The 17,282-nt window shown below is 39.0% G+C and overlaps 1 long non-coding RNA gene across 1 annotated transcript; it reads right to left on the reverse strand.

The window, feature by feature from the left end:
• Window positions 1-404: 404 nt before the first annotated feature.
• Window positions 405-15,778, reverse strand: LOC135315841 (uncharacterized). The gene is made up of 3 exons (XR_010375326.1): window positions 15,522-15,778; window positions 1,471-1,587; window positions 405-445 (listed from the first exon to the last, which is right to left on the reverse strand). It is a non-coding gene; the product is annotated as an uncharacterized LOC135315841 (long non-coding RNA).
• Window positions 15,779-17,282: the final 1,504 nt, after the last annotated feature.

A 17,282-nucleotide genomic window follows, 5' to 3' on the forward strand; every position in this document is an offset into this window, starting at 1 on the left:
TACCTCTCATCAGCCAGAAACTCAAAGTAGGTTTAGAACCATGGAAAGCATATTTCACAGCACAAGTGTCCTCGTATTGCCTACTTTGAAAATAAACTCTTTCAAGTTACTGTTTCTGTATTTTCTTTCCAATGTCCCATTCTTCCCCATACCATTCACTAATGGTTCATAAACCAAAAATTTACTATACCTGTTACTTTTTAGCACAATACTACAAAAAGTCAGTCATCAGATCTGTTTTTCCAAGGCAAGGACTATAATGTAAAAATGGAAGCTTTAGAAAAGAAGTTAAAGCCAATCTTCAGAAAACCAACTCACCTTTTTTGTACAAAGACAGTTTATATCACAAAAAAGCTCCTCTGCATGTCTGGTGATTAGCTGCAAAGTGTTCATGATCCTTACCTTACAGAAGTGCTCTATGGGCTGTGAGGTTGGCTTTTAGTATCTGCAGAGGCAATGTTAAGTTCTGCAGAATTGCAGCACGCAGTTTACATCCAATTTCTATGCCTATAGCTGTACCAAGCAAGAGTAAACAACCATTATTGTTCCAACAGGCAAGAAGTATTACTTCTGCCCAAATCACACAGTGGAACAGACATTGCACGGGCTACATACACTAGCCAGCATTACACTTGTAGTCACTGACCAGAGTAATATAGAGCAGATAGCCTGTAGTTGGAAAAAGTACATAATTTTCCACTTGAGAGAGTAAATTAAGGACATGGAAATCTCAGCTCAACTATAACATGTATTTCCTAAAGTTGGCCTGACATACCTCAAATATGACACTTCCCGTTGATTTCAATGCCCCAAAATTATCACTTACAGATTTCCCCCTTCCCCAATTTAACACAACATTTAAGCACCTTTTATACTGATTGTATATTAAAAAAAGCTTCTTATTACCAGCCCTTAGATACAGTCTTCAGATCAGAAACAGGAAATAATGCTTCATTTTTTTTTAAGTTAAAAACCCAAGAAGCTAGATTTGGTTTTTTCCTCCTGTCTGTATTCTTTTAGTTATTATGTACTACCATCAGTGAGATGGGAACACAACGTGGAAAATATTTATAGCGCTGCAACAAAAGCCATTCTGCATATTGCATGCTCATTGCAGATATCACAGCTAACTAATGCAAAGTGTTCGAGATATTATAGACATGGACAACTACTTCTCCACACCTAGAGAACCAACAATAGACAACAATGGGAGATTTCTTTCAAGACACTCTCCAATCACAGAGCACAAGAAAACAGATTCAAGCATCTGAAAAAATCCCATATGGAATTGAGACATCATTTTCCAAAAGCATTTGACTTTTCAACTGAAGTACTTCAGATTTTCATATTCTTATTTCTTGTCAGTAGTTCATACAAGTTCAGCACATCATCACATGCCCTTGTTTCTCCAACCAATTCTATGCAATACTGAGCAAAATGGAAAACTGTAGTAAAAAGTTATTCACTTACCTTGTCCTTGTGCACTGGTCTGGTGACTCCACAGCATCAGAGTTATTGCTAATATCCAGCGTCTCCATCCACTTATTCCGCCACTTCCTTGTCTTTCAGCCATTGCATTATCGGGTGCTATACAAAGAAATATTGTTTTAGTTATAACTCTTGGGAAATATAGCTTTGGGTGGAGGAAAACAAAATCTCCACAGATTTCCACAGAACATATCTATCCCTCTGCTTTAATAAATACCTACTGGTAAAAATGCTTTTTCATTCAGAACCTCCCTGACCGTGTTTGCTCAAGACTTACCTCATGCAAGTAAGGTGCCTTGAAAACGCTTGAATTCACTTTTCATACAGAGGTCCTGAACTTCACAAAAAAAAAACCAGGTTCAGGAGTCTTAAAAAGCAGCTCTTCACTGAGTCACTTGAAAGTTTTACTGTATAGAACAGAAACTCTTCTGAGGCAAAGAAGTCCCTCAGCCAGTGTTTAAGTTGAGTTTTTTAAAAAGATGGGGTGAGGTGTGTTGGGGTTTTTTTTTGGTGGGTTGGTTTTTTTTTACACCACTGAGTTGCATTTCACTGTGGGTTTTCCTGGACCAGCTACGTCTTCCAGTTGTCACAGCTTCCACAACATTGACGTATGCAAAAATTACCTATTTATTACTCCCCCTCACCTCCTTTTTTAGCACACTGACTCAGGTCTGCTTCTTCACAAGTTATGTTTAATCAAATACTGGTTTGTCAGAACTGTATTAATTACACAGGTCTGGCTAGACCCTGGCTGAAAAAAAAAAAAAGGATGTAATTTCTAGCCTAAAGCACAGGCAAATATCACAGAAACTGGTATGTGAACAGTTATGTAATTTATCCAGCACATGGAAAATTGTGCAACAATTCCTTAAGTAGTTTTAAAAAAAAATAGTATTGTAAAATCTTCTTGTGTTTTTCCATTATCAACCACTATAAAATTCTTGTAAAGTGTTGTAGGAATTTTAAAAACTTAACAAAACAAACTGGAAAAATGCTAACAGAAGGGAATGTTTACATATTGGCTGATTAAGCATACTTTTAATTTTGCTATTATAGGAAGTTTCATTTTAAAACCACCAAAAGTATTTTACAAACCCACGAATGCAGATGTCATCCACAAAAAAAAGGTTCAGCTGAAGATATACTCAAACCTTAGTCCCCAATTGCAATCTATAATATCTAATAAAAAATATCTCTGCTTTAAGCAGTTAAAAAGATTTATGCAATAAAACAACCAAAGTGAAACTACACAAGTTGTCACATAGAAGAATACTACATGTGAGTTTTTCCTCTCCCCACCTACCCCCCACACATGGAGGGAAGGCAGGCAATGGAAACTACAAGAGTTTTCTTGCTTGCTTAGTTTGAGGGGTGAGAGTGGGGAGCATGTTTTCACTTTCTGTTTGATATGACACTCAAACTTTCATTTTTTCATTTAATCACTCACCCAACTGCTATCGACAATCACTAGATATCTGCTCATATACCTCATGTAGCTGTTCAGAATTAAAATTGGCCTTTGCTTCAAAGCTGGTTATGGAAGCAGACTTTTTGCACAGAAACACTTACCAGTGTTGCAAACACCTTGATCTTCTCATTAGGAGGTTGTTTCAAGCTCCACTAGAACAGCTGTTATTTCAGCAACACAGTGCCCTCCCCACCCAGCACTCCCCAGTTCCTCCCCATCCCCTCTCACACAGGCATATGGAGGGAAGAGAGGAAGGGATGCTACAAGGCTTTGTTTGTTTGTTTTGCCTTGGCCTTTTCCAGGCTGTTTAACCCCAAGAAGAAAGGAGAAGCAAACAACTGAAAATGATAGTCCCAAAGCAAAAGTGTAGAACAATGAACATGAATAAATGACCTAAATATAGATATACATTTTACTACTGAAAGGTCGAAGAAATAGTTTTGAAAAAACAGTATCTTGAAAAAAGAGATAGTCTGTTTCATTAATTTTCTTTCCCCAAACTAACAGACACATTTTTGATTCTCAATGTAAGCAAACAGATGGTATTCAATTAGTTATTTACCTACTTTACTACTATTAATTAAAATCTCTAAGAATTTTTGTTTTCACTGCGTCTACAGAAAACTACAGTTCCATAAAAATCTGGCATTTGTATCTACAGCCCTGCTAGTTGTAATATAAATATCACAACTAAAAGCATTAAGATGCCTTATCTAAGCCCCTCAAGGACACATCTAACTTTTAAGTAGGCATTTTTGCTTGGAAGTTCATAACTAGTGAACAGAAGAAGGTGAAAGCTGTCTTATTAGGAGGAAGCCTAGAGGTCAACATCCATATAATTTGAAATGAGAATAAAAAAAAGCAAAAATCGTGAATTTTTATTTTGGATTCAAGAGACATTTTCTTCCATGTAGCAGCCATCCATGGAAGAAAGACAAAAAGCAAGGCAGAAGGAGGTGCAGGGGATGGGATGAAGTTGCACAATTCACAATGACACAAGACTGCAAAGAGAGAGAGGGAACCTAAGCCTGATAGATACCATTCCTGTCATATTTCTTGCCTTCTTTGAGACAATTTGTAAAGGCAAAGAAGCCAAGAAAAGCCACTGCCACATACGTAACAGAGTTCAAACTAGAACTTTCATTTGTCAGGGAAAATTCAATAGGAGGTTGTTGTTATAGAAGCAGAAAACTGACTCAGAACCCAAAACATAAATCTCCTTTGAATCCTGAGCCTTGTTTTCCACACAATAGGTGCAGGGAAAAAGGTTTATCTCAAGCAAACACATTTCTTAATTAAAGAACAATTGTTCTAGGAGAGGCTATGCTGCCATAAAAAAAGCTTAACTGCCAAGTCTATGACAACCTTTATGTCATTACAGTTTACACCAGTGTGCTTCAGCCCTTCTAATACAAGAATAAAATGACCAAGGACAGAATCAAGTTATAAGTATGCTGAATTAATAGGAACAGCAGGTACAACAGGTCAGGAAAGGTAAAGAGAAAGACAAAGTCTTTTTTTTTTTTTTCTCCTCTTTTTCCTTTAGTTATCTTGTGAAAGAGCTGATAAGAAGTAACATTAAAAAAACACCAAAACAAACTTTAAAAGCATACTTATATTTTTGTTCTTGCAAGACTTATTGAAGGAAAGCCAAGAGGTATACAAACCACCATCCTCCAAGGGACAGAACCCTCATTAATCACACTATCCAATTCTCCAGGGAAAATCTGTTTCTATTCCACCCCCCAAAACCTGCTTATAAAGGAAAAGTACCAGTGGAGAAAAAACACCAGACTAAGAAAGATCTAAAAATCTTACCTATAGAGCTTTTTTCTCTCTGCTCCATCTTCTTAACCAACCATTCTTCCTTCACTGGTCGAGAGAAAAAAAAAAGGCAACCCCACACTCTTTATGGTCTCTCCAATCAGGGCTCAGCTGAATTAATGAGCACCTCAACATAACTTAATGCAGCTGTGCTTACACATTTCCTGCACCAGAAAGTATAGAGAAAATATCAACCATCACTACTATTTGCTCTTTTTTTTCCCCTCTGAAGGTATGCATATAACAATACTCTATTTGAAAAATAGCTATAAGAACTACCCTTGTCAGCTTCACAGCCAAGAGAAAAATCACAAGGGGTCCTTCTTCCCATTTGTTGACAATTAGCTGTAACTAATTTAGAGTGAACCAGGTGCAGTGAGTTGGCAGCACATCAGCTTACATGGATAAATCTGTCATATAAAGGACTGGAACAAAGTTTGAGGTTTGTTTTAGACAAGACTTTTGTTGAAGTAGTGTTGGCATGAAAAGCTAGGAGGCTTTTGGTTGCATTACCAGAGGTTTGTTGTTATCTCAGTGACATGATCCATTAAAATCTGTAGGCTTTGCAGAATTTGATTTGGGGGTGGCAGTAACTTACTGCTTTCCTTCTGTTTCTGCTTAGGTTATTTTATATGCTTTTGTCTTGCATGAATCACTGAGTATATCAACTATGTAGACTTAAGAACCCTTTCTAGTATAATTAATTTATATTTTTTTTTACAAAATTACATTATTTAAAACAATATTTAGTCTATGCAAGCATAGACTTGCTAAATGACATGAAAAATATGCTAGCTTTCTGGTATATCATAGAAATGTCACTGTTGCCTCATAAAAGGACAGTTACTGTTGCAGATTAGAAAGAATTTAGTCACTTAACTCTATTTTAAAGAAGTTTTCCTCTCCATACAGCACCAATGAAATATCTGGCAGAGATAGTGGAAATGGATAAATGGCTTCTCAGGCCACTGTTAGTACAAACAGGCCTCCCTGTATATACCTTTCATTCATGCATTAAAAAGATACCCATTTATTTATAAAAAGTACTGAAATAATCATTGCATCTTGCTGCTACCACTCTGTGGCTAATGCTACAGCCTACAGCTTATATGGCTATAAATACGTTCTTCAAACAGTCATCTTCAGAAAAGTGTTATGTCAGATAAAGTGAGGCAAATTACTACATCATGTAGGATTGTAATTCCTAGCTCAGACTACAGTCTGAAAATTGAAGACTCATATATAATTGAGGTTGAAACCTATGTTTTGCCCTACTGGAATTTCTTGTGCTTAGGTTTAGAAAGTAATCCCATTCTTCTCTCTCTCCTTCAAGAATACTTGTACATTTGAAATTTGTAACTGTGCCTAATAAAAGGAAGATAGTAATAGCAAACATATACCTCAAAAAAAAAAAACCAAAACAGCTTGTGTGGTACTTAGCATATTGTTGAATGTATCACATAAAACTGCTTTCATAAAATAAATTTGAGATAGATGGATGAACAAAAAAAACCCCACCATTAACAATTTTCTCAGTCGTGGTCATTAAACAGTTGATAGGTCATGTGTCCCATCAGTTGGATCTCTCTGAAATGGAAATCTGATACAAAAGTTTTGACAGGCGTATGAAATGCTCAGTTACACAGCCAGGCACAAATAAAAGGGGGGTAAAAAAAGCCCAAAACAAAACACCAAAACCACAAAATATCCTTTAAAGTATTTTGAATGTTATAATCACTGGGAATTACTGACGCCTGAAGAAATGCCAAGGACAGGCTAAAACTTTGCTAATACAGATTGACAAGTCTAAACTGGATGCATTATACTGAATGAGAACCTAAGTGCCTGAAGCCAGATTCTGATCTTCCTTACATGCAGAGAAACCTATGGTACCAGCAGGCTTGTTTATATCCATGTAACTGAAATCAGAACCTGGTCTGATGCATTTAAAATAATTGAATTTATCACTGATGTCTTACTTTGCCTGTTACAAAGACTGTATTTTTTAACCTCGTTTCTGTTAGTGCATTACCAAAGACATTATAAATACAAGATCCCTCTGAGGGCCATCTGTGGAACCAGATACTATCCAATGAGGACCTCTCTGCAGTATCAGGATTGTTTACACTGTGTAATGAACAGTAATGATAAGATTTTTCCTATTTAAACTCAGAAGCAATACAAGAGCAGCCTAACAACATCCATACCACATCAGAGGTTTTCAGTGTTGCTTTAGGCAGGTCAAAGCACTCCCAGTCCTCAGTTTTAGCTGGTGGCCATTGCCTTTGTGCATGATACATCACGAACTCCCACCTGAGATCTCCAAGAGCCCAGCTGGAGGAAAACAGAACAGATAAGCAGATATACCTGTCGGTTTGGAGACAGCTCTGGCTCAAGTTAGATGCCTGAAAGGGTTCACAAGCCCCCTACCTTGCAGGCATACCTTCTGCACTGTGCTATGGCATGAGAGGGAAAGTCATCTTCCTCCCTTTCTACAAAAGGGGGCTTGTAGAATGTGAGACAGCAGGGCACGCAAAACCTGTCTCCTCCTTCCTAACACTATGACAGATTTATGAAGAGGAGGAAATACTTAGTTTTGAAGGGGCTGGGAAGGCTGGAGCAGACATTCCCACCAATGCCAAGTTCTTAATTTAGGAGGCGAGTCTTCCTATGCCTCCTCCATAGCCAGTGAAGAGAAAGAGGACCCCCTGGGAAGGCACTGGAGAGCACCAAAATTAGACTCCAGCTGGGATTCGCTGCAGAGTAGATCCTGAAACCTCCACTGGCTACTGGAGGGGGTCAGAGACCTTGCCTCCAGTTGGAGTATAAAATAGTCTACGGTGCATAGTCACAGTCATACAGGCATCTCCTCCTCTCCACCTCCCCACTGGAGCATGTTCCCTCATCTGTTGCTAGAACAGAACTTCTTGCAATATCAGGACATGTGCCTCTGTATGCCAGGATGATTTCTTCAGTTGAGAATGCCTGCCAGGACTTATGTGGTATAATTACAAACTTTCCAAAACATATTTAGTAAGAGTGATTCAGAGCATCAGTTAGCAATTTCTGATTACTCAGTAACATACTAAATCATTAATTCACTAACTTATAACAAGGTTTGCTTTCAGAACCTTTCAAAATTTAAGTACCTATTGATTCTTCCATACTCTGATTAAAATTTGAAATTAAAAAAATGTAAAAGTTGTCAAATTTTTAAAATGAAATTTTTTAAACATCAGATTAATGCTATAAAGAAAACAACATGTGTAGTGCTAAAAGAGAAAAAAAATTACCTACAGGCATACTGTAACTGTGAATTAATGGTACCTGAATGAAGGCCAATATGTTTTGACCTAGGTATTTAGCCTTCAGAAAGATAGTTTCTTCAGTTCTTTTGTGTGCTGACACTTATCAACTTTAATTTTATGAAACTTTCTGTACCTTCATGGCAATTTCATTAAGACTGAGAAGGGGTTTTTACCCAAAATGTAAAAAATTACTTTGCAATAGAAACCTTAATTACTGGATGACTTCTGCTTTTAAGATTTTTCTTGCAGTTGTTCAGATGATAGTATCTGATACAGGAATTGGCTGCATCACTACAGAGAGCAGACAATAGTTGTGGAAACTATAACAAGTGGTTGAAAGCAGTTCTGTTGCCACCCACCACTCAAAAATATTGGTTTACTTTACAAGTGACCAAATAAAAACCAATTTTTTGTTTTTCTTCTGGTGTGGCTGCTTTCAGGGTTCACATTATCAATCCTTTCACAAAACAGCAGCAAAATTCAATCTCAGAAGCAGAGATTCCTAGGTAAGGCATTTATCCTTAGACCAACACTTTAGAAAAAAATACAAAATATCAAAGATCTCATAACGGAACAAAAAGAAACCTCTTAAATCAGGTATGTTCTTTCTTGTAAGAAAAAGAAAATGAAATGCAGCATGGTGAAATGTGAGCATCTGAATTAGTTCCCTTTATTTTTTCCCCAACCCCCCAAAAAATCCAAACCACCCTTTCAAACATATGTATATAGTATGTTACACAATATCAACAGGCTTTGGATAAGTTTGAAATAGCCAACACCACCAAACTTGCAGAAGTCTTGCTTGCAACCCTATTTATTTATAATCCTCAATTTCCACATTCAAAACATCCCTAGGTACAGGATCCTGCAGGTTATAGTGAGAAGTCATCATGTGAATGTGGGAAAACCTGCAGTCTGCAACTGTCTCTCTCACTAGATTCACACACCAGGAACAGGCTGATGCTGCACAAAGGGGAAGGAGCTGTGGTGTCATGGTCATAGCTGTGAAACACTGCATCTTTCCAAGGACCCGGGCACAGGCAGCTCATAGGTCTTCCAGCAAGACCCTGGTGCCTGGCTCTCCAGAGGGGCGGAAAGCAAGCGTCACTGTGCTACCAGTGCATAAGGCAAGCTTCCTTCTTATTACACCTTCCACATACATGCAACTTACCCTAGGACTAAATATACCAGACCATTTACAGAAAGAGCAGGTGGTCCTACCACCGTAAGCAGCATCTGATACAGACCATATCGCCTGGCACACAGGAGGAGGACTCTGAAGTCACATAGCCCTCTCCATTTTGCAGTGGACTGCATCCAGCCCTGCTCCCCCACTACTAAAACAGGAATACAGCTATCACTACCTATTGCCAGACAACAGCACCCATAATCAGGTAACACCATTTACCAGCAGGTGCTTGAAATGCCGTAAGTTTACACCTGAGCATATCTGGTTTGTGTGGCTGTACGAGCATTTCTCATCGGTTGTAATGTGCCCCCACCATACAAAATCGCATCCTGTTTATTCCAAGCGTTGTATGCCTTACTGAACCCAGACAGTGCATCACTTTTCTAACAATCCTAAAAGAAGATTATTATCCACATCCAGCTGACACTATGATGTTTCAGTCTGATTCACAAAGGAGAACAAAACCAAGGAGTAAATAAAGCTGTGACCAATAAACATAACTTTCCTAATTACAATAATCCATACAATCTGCTTTTGCATTAACAGATCAGAATCAATATAATTGACTTTTGTTCCATAAAACCATTTGTTTTGGTTTTCTTTGCCATCTCATTCACTAAGAAGTAAACTTACACTGCATTAAGAAATTTTAGGTAACTGGCTCTGTCAATACAGCATGAAGGATGAGGAAAAAGTGAGTAGAAGAGTAATATATTTTTCACAAAGTATTGGATCCCATGAACAAGTTAATGATGTTTGAAAGGGAGAAAATGTGAGGACCAAAAGTTTTCAAGTTGCTGAGTGATAATAATGGTGCCATCTATTGTGCATCCATCACACTGAAGTGCTTGACATGTATTTTGGACTGTTTTCGTGCATTTTCTTTATGATGATTAATAGTGGCATTGCACCCCCTGAAATAGCAGCCCATCACACAGAGAAAGGTGTACTAAATTAAATTCATATGATAGCAATTTTGATCTCAGACACACATGGAGAAAGTACTGAAAGGTTAGAACAAAAAAGCCTGTGAGAAATACTCATTTCTAAGATGAGGGTCCACAACAAACAGAGCAGAGAAAACGGAGTAGGGGAAAAAGCACTGCTTAAACACAGGTGCCTTTCTGAAGCATCCATTATTCTGATTTATTTTCCCCACTTTACATTTACATTAGAAAGTGGTAAAGTTTAAGATGTGTTTTCTTTTGTTACACTTTGAAGGAGAAAGGGGGGTGCTACAACAGATAATTAAATTTCTGTAAAAGGAAGGAATAAAAAGTGATGTGCACCGCCTGCCTGCCTCTCACGTCCTGGACATGCTACTATGGTCTGTTTTGTCTCTAATACAAATCAGAAGTACAGAGAGGTTGATGAGACTTACGTTTGTTTTGCCCTGGGTCTTTAAACATTTAGGCTACAGCATCTCTTCATCTTTTTTAGTGCAGAGAAGAAGCAAAGCCAGCACTGAGACACCTCACCGGTGCCTTTTGGTCTGGTGAGACTGGAAGCAGGGCTTTGAAGCCCCTTAAGATGACCAAAGCAACGTAAAGATATTTCAGTGTGAGCATACTTATGCTGTCACATTTTAGCCTGCTGCCTAGAAGGATGAAGGCAGTTACTATGGCTCAGCTAACAAGCTCTAACCCTAACTTCATCTCTCCAGAGGGGGAATTTAGCAGGGGAATTTTCAGGGTGCACCCTTTGCTCTGATGGAATGAGAGAAAATAAGGGAAAAAAAATCCCTACTCCCATCAGAAGAGCAGGAATAATAACTATCTGTATGAGTGTCATAATGTATGTCTAATGACTGGAAACCACTCTGAAATATCTGGAAGTGTCATTCACAAACAGGAATGGTAAATCACTGCTAGAACTTGCTCGGGAACCCATGCAGCCCTGTGCTCTCCTGGGAGCACAGAAGCAGAACCATGTTACAGCTTCCCCAGCGTGGGAGCATGGCTTCAGAAATCAATTATTCAGTCTCTAGCAGCAATCAACAGCCTCACAAGTCTTAATGGAGAGCAGCTAAGGGATGGGAGATGGCAGTCTGATTTGTGGATCAGCTCAGGTGCATGCAAGCAGCACGGTAAAGTCTGAGTAGGTTCGTCAAAGACTGCCGCCTTTCATAACTGCCAACATATGAATAAATAAGTCCCGGTTGTGCTATTTGATATGCAGAGGATTTCCAAATGTGCCTGAGAGAAAGTTTAATCCCTACTGGCTTTTGCTTTTCTTTTTTTGTTCACTTACAAAGGTACATAATAATATTGTACAGGACTGTTTAGAAAAACTGAATTAGCTGGAAGTTGGTCTATTGAATACATTCCAGTGAGGCATCACACAGTATAATAAGAGATCTGATCACAATCTAATAATTTATTGAATAACAGTGTTGTTCATATACTACATATTTTTACATTATTACCAGTATCAAGCCATACTGGCAGAGTTATTCTTGCAAATCCCCCCTGCCTAACCTAAAATAATCTTTATAGACTTGGAAAAAAATCCAGTGCAGAATAACTCTGAAGAATGGGAAAGGTCAAAAATTCACCTAAGTTTTTGAGTGGTAGTACCAACAGAGATAGGAACAGTTGGTTAGTTTTTTACCTGCTACTTTGAGTATGCAAAATCCAGGGAGCCATAAACCCCAGGGGAATGACACAGTTAATGTTCCACCTGTACCAGCAATCACACCTTTGTCTATTCAGAGAGTGCATAATTCACCAAAAAGTGGTTTGAAAGTAGTCTAGCAGATTTTAATATTTATTGGAATTACAGTTACATCTCTTTTAAAGGATGTCTCCCGATTTTAGCTGTCTGGACTTCTATAGGATAAAAAGCACAATAGCTAGGAAATTTCAAAATCCTGAAGAAATTCTTTGAATAACTTTCTGATGCGCAACAATGTTGTATCTAGTGATTTAAAAGTCCTGATCCACCAGGGCTACAAAAACCTAACTTTGAGGGCAGACACTAGCTGTCTGTGAGCTGAAGAGGTCTTTATTCCGACCAAGCTTCCTGAGAACATGTCACCTTAAATCCATCATTCATCCAATGTTTTACATCACAGATTCTAGGCTCTAGCTAGTTTATTTCTGTGACAGAAACTTCTTGTTTACAGGGTGAACAGGGAAGGAAAATCTTCTGCAGCCATTGGGTTGGAGTTATTGCTGTGGGGCATTTGTCTTATGTTTAAAATAAAAACTAGCATTCTTGGAGGCTTTGGGTTTTGGAAGCTGTCCTAATGAAGAAAGTAAAGCAACTTGCTACATCATGCTTTAAAACAGGTAAGAGAAGGAGAAAACGTTATGCTGTGAAAATCAACGTAGTATTTAATATTATCTTTTCTCCACAGCCAAGAGCATGCTACCTTCCAGATGCCCAGCCACGACTCCCGGTCAACGCCCATGAAGTTGTGAGGTGCCAGGTAGAGCTGATGAAGAAATTTTGCTGATTGAGAAGCAGACCAGCAGATAAAAGAAAAATCAATGCCTGAGCATCAGTATAGTGTAATAAAAGCTATACCTCATTTTGACACCTTGACTGAGGGGGTTTTTTTGGACAAAGACTACCATTATTTTGCACTTTCACCAAAGTTTAACCCCTGATGTCAAGTTATGTTTTTCTGTGTTGTCCAGTATAGGTGACTTCTGCCTCAGCTCCAATTGTAGTCACATTGCTTGTTTTTCTCTTTCATAAAGGTTACTACTATTCTGTTTTCTGCAAAGACTTTTCTTTTGCTCACAGTAAGCTCAGTATGCATTAGTAGGATATCAGAGACTAATTAAATACTGTGACTGAGATACTCAGATAAACAGGTATTTGGGCTCCAGGGATTTTTTCCCCCTCAAAGGTGCACAGTGCTTTCTCCTTCTCATGAAATATTTCATCAGTAGAGACTTCATAAGGGGTCGTTTGTTGTTGCTTATCATTCCTAGCTGACCCTGTAATAGGTTCTCCACCTTCAATGTTTAAAGGCAAAGCCCTTGAGCTGAAGACACTCGAAAGTTTTTTCAATGAGCTGAACCATGGATAAAGATTTAATCTAATGCCAATTCCCCACATTCATTAAGATCAGTTATTCCACAGAAAAACCCACATTTCCAAGGGAATTGATGTCAGATAAACTGTTCCTCCACTGCTCAGATAACTGACAAAGAAAAACAACAGTTCAAAACATTCTTTAAATAGATGACTCAGCTTCCAGTTTTGTAGGCATGTTAGGCAATTTCAACTGCTACTTGTGAAAAAGCCTGATGACCTTTCGCAGTTGGGAAACTTATTTTAGCACAAACAAGAAGTAATCAATGAGGCACAAAGTAAGGTAATAGTGCCCACCTACTACTTGAACCTGTGCAAAGATTTACATTGGAAACATTGATTCTACTGAATTTTAGACAAAACACATTAAAAAATGGCTTTCACCCATAAAGTTATTTCTTTTCCTTATCATTCCTCTATGACTGGATACATGATTGGTGGAATTTTTTCATATTTATTCTGATGTTTGCTTACAATCAGCTTAATTTAGGAATTCTGGAATAAAGGAATCCTCAGGATAAACATTTTTCTCTGTTGATTTCAAGAGTTCTACTGACGTCAGCACAGATATTTTTTGATTCATTCTGAAGTCAGAGAAAAACTAGCAACTGAAATTCATAACTACTCATAAGTAATCTATCAGAGGCTTGAGCAACACATAGATCAGGTGGAAATCCTCTGCATGCAGGTGGAGGCCATTTAAGACAGGAAGAACACACACTTACACGCAATTTCCACATATTAACTAAAAAGAAACCTACACATCTGTTGGTTTGAGTTTTCCTCAATTGCACATGGATTATTAATGTTACCAAGTAAGACTGACAACCAAACGTAAATTGTGTTAGTCATATCAATATCCTTATGAAAATACTGTATCAATATTAATCATTCTTATTTCTCTGACTCACATTGTTGATGGAGTCTTGGATGGGAAAATGCAGGTAAACACCTTCTACTTGCATCAGATTTGAACTGCAGTAGAGTATACCTACGTCTCACCACCCAGCGTGAGACGTAAGACAAGTGAATGAATCCTTTTAAAAAATTTGTCTCTGTACTTCTGGCTTACACTTTGTGTAATGACCAAAAGCAACCCCATGTGCACTACAGCTATCTCCAGCTGTATAAAAATGCCAGAGAAATAGTGAAACATGTACCAGCTGCCAAGAAGTAGCTGAAAGGTAATACATAACATGTAACTCCACAATTCATTTCCACTATTACTTTCCATAACATTAGGAATAAAATAGGTTTGACCTTCCACACGTATTTTAATTCATGAAGTGTACATATATATATAAAAGGTTAAATCTCAAGTAAGTGACCTAGTATCAACAACTTTAAATAACAAGCCATATCTTTGGCTAGAAGGATAGTTCTTTTCCCTGATTTGCAGCTGGTACCCTGGCTATTCTTGACCCAAGTTTTTTTGTTTGTTTGTTTGTTTTTACAATAAAATTAGAAACTATTTCTGCAATCCTAAAGGCCTATGTAAGTACCCATCTTGAGTATTAATGTTCCTTCTTGACCATAAATTCTTTATCTATACATGTATGTATGCAATGCACATATCTCCTCCTATCCAAAGTTATGAAAACTGCAAAAGAAAGGCCTCCTGCTGTGCTGCTTGCTGAGAGCTTAAATTTATAAGGTCATCTTTCCTTTGGTGAAACATGCCTTTAGTGAAGTGCCATCAAACTCATCTGCATTCGTATTACTTCTCCCAAAGCTAGTTACAACTATTTTTATTGCCTAACTTTTTCTTATTATTAACATCAACCAAATTGAATATGTTTTGCTAGTTCTAAATTAATAAAGGAAGTCTGCAATTTCCAATTTATGTACTACACTCTAATACCTTTTATGAGCTAAACTGCTTTGTATACTGTAATCCATTATTTAAAATCAAGGACTTTGGCATTTTTATGCCTTGATCTGTTTGTAAAAGAGGATAAATGAGGAAAACTCCTATGCCCTTTCTTCACACCATGACTTTACTGATCCCCCCCCCCCCCCCCCCCCCTTAGCTTCGGCATTAAGATTTTGAGGAATGCCTGGAACAGCCCAACAGGAAGCAAAGCACAGTTTTGCACCAGCAGTTACCCCCGCTGCCCCGGGACATATTTTGCCCCTGGGCTCCGCACGGCCCCCAACCCAGACAGACCTTGCTTCCCCACCTCCAGGATTCCGCTCTTACCTGGGCAGCGGCAGCCTCGAAACGCTGTCCCGGGAGATGCCGGAGGCGTGCCCTAAGTTTGTCGGGGAAGGGCTGCGGGCAGATCCCGTTGGAATTAAAGCCCCCCCCTCCCCACCCCGCCCCGGGGTGCACGGTCGGTGGTTCTCAGAGTCCAGGCGGAGCAAGCTTGCTGGCTCTGTTAAAGGATGGGGGGGAATAAATAAATAAAAAAACCCAAGGAGGTGGGGGTGGAGAGCGAGAGGACAGCACCCGCTCCCACCGGCTTCTGGCGGTGCAATTATTGCAGCCGAAGGGCGGAGTTAGTTTAATTCCAGGGAAACGCGGCCGCACGCACGGGCGGAGTCGGAAAGTTGCCGCGCTCCGGCGGGCAGCGGCCGCCCCGCTTCAGCACCGCGGACAGCGGCGACCGCCGCGCCCCGCCCGGGGGGACCCGGTCCGGCCGCCGTGACGTGACCCGGTCCGGCCGCCGTGACGTGTCCCGGTCCGGCCGCCGTGACGTGCCCATTCGGCAAAAAAACGCCTGCGGGAAAGTACGTGCTCCGACTGATGGAAAATCAACCGTGCCGCTAGGCAAACTAGTCCAATGGTTAATTGTCATCGCACGTAGAAGTTTGCCTGTTAGTCCTCCTGGGATTTCGCCAAGTGGCTTCTGGCAGCCGTCACCAGCTGAAAGTAGGCATCAGGTCATGATTGCCTGCAGAATCACTGATATCCTACCAATACACATAAATTATATTTTCCTGCACGTATTCTGACTGATCAGTGATCCACTACCACTGGCTAATAAATATTATTAATCGCATTCCACTGCTGGGGACATTGGGACAGACAAATTAAGAATGATCGAGATTACATACCTAAACCCAGATCCTTACATGACTCCAGATCTGAGTGTACCTAACACACGAGATCATCTTCCTCCGCAGATCACTTCTTTCCCTCCTCCTTGTTCCTTGGGTGTAAGTTTGGCACCTCAATGGCACTACAAGCCACAGCTTAGCCATCAACTCTGGAAACTTTTCTAGACCTCACCTCACACTGAAATATGATTTGAGGTCCTCCAAATTCAGAAAGTTGCTATTGTGAATGTAATACTCCAAGACAAAGGAGCATGGTTTTGTGAGGAACTGTCAATAAGGAGCATGAGAATAGATATTTTATCTACACAGATAAGTGTTAAGCAAGGGGGACGTAAAAAATCACGTTTTAGGGTCTCTCAAGCAGAAGGGAGATAATTCACCTTTTGTAAACCTCAGCAAACAAAATTTTTCAGGAATTAAATACTTCTTATCCTCAGAGTTCATGAAATATTGAATAAGCATTCCAGGACAACAAACAAGCTTTGTTTCAGCATTGTAGAATAAGCATTGCTATGGGAGTGGACCTAAGTTATTCTGGAAAAAAATACTGATATATTACAGTAAGAAAGTAAATTTTCATTACTACTAATTCACATAAAGAGTAAACAAAAAGAACCCAATTCTTGCTTGTTGTTGGAAATAGTTTGGAGATTGGAAAAAAAAAAATAAAGGCAGGCTTGGGGAAAGTTCATCAGTGATCAAGACAGACAAGGGGAAGGTATGGTAAATCTTAAACCAGTACTGTATGACTCTTCAGTTCATCAAAATTATATGACCTATTTATGTGTGTGCTTTTTCTAAATACATGTATGACATAAGAATACAAATTACAGCTGTGGAAATGGAACGGACTATGGAAGGCTGAATGGATGGAAATTTTATGAAAAAAAACCTCAAATTT

This window comes from Phalacrocorax carbo, chromosome 1 (genome assembly GCF_963921805.1).
Source record: "Phalacrocorax carbo chromosome 1, bPhaCar2.1, whole genome shotgun sequence".
Lineage (NCBI taxonomy): Eukaryota > Metazoa > Chordata > Aves > Suliformes > Phalacrocoracidae > Phalacrocorax > Phalacrocorax carbo.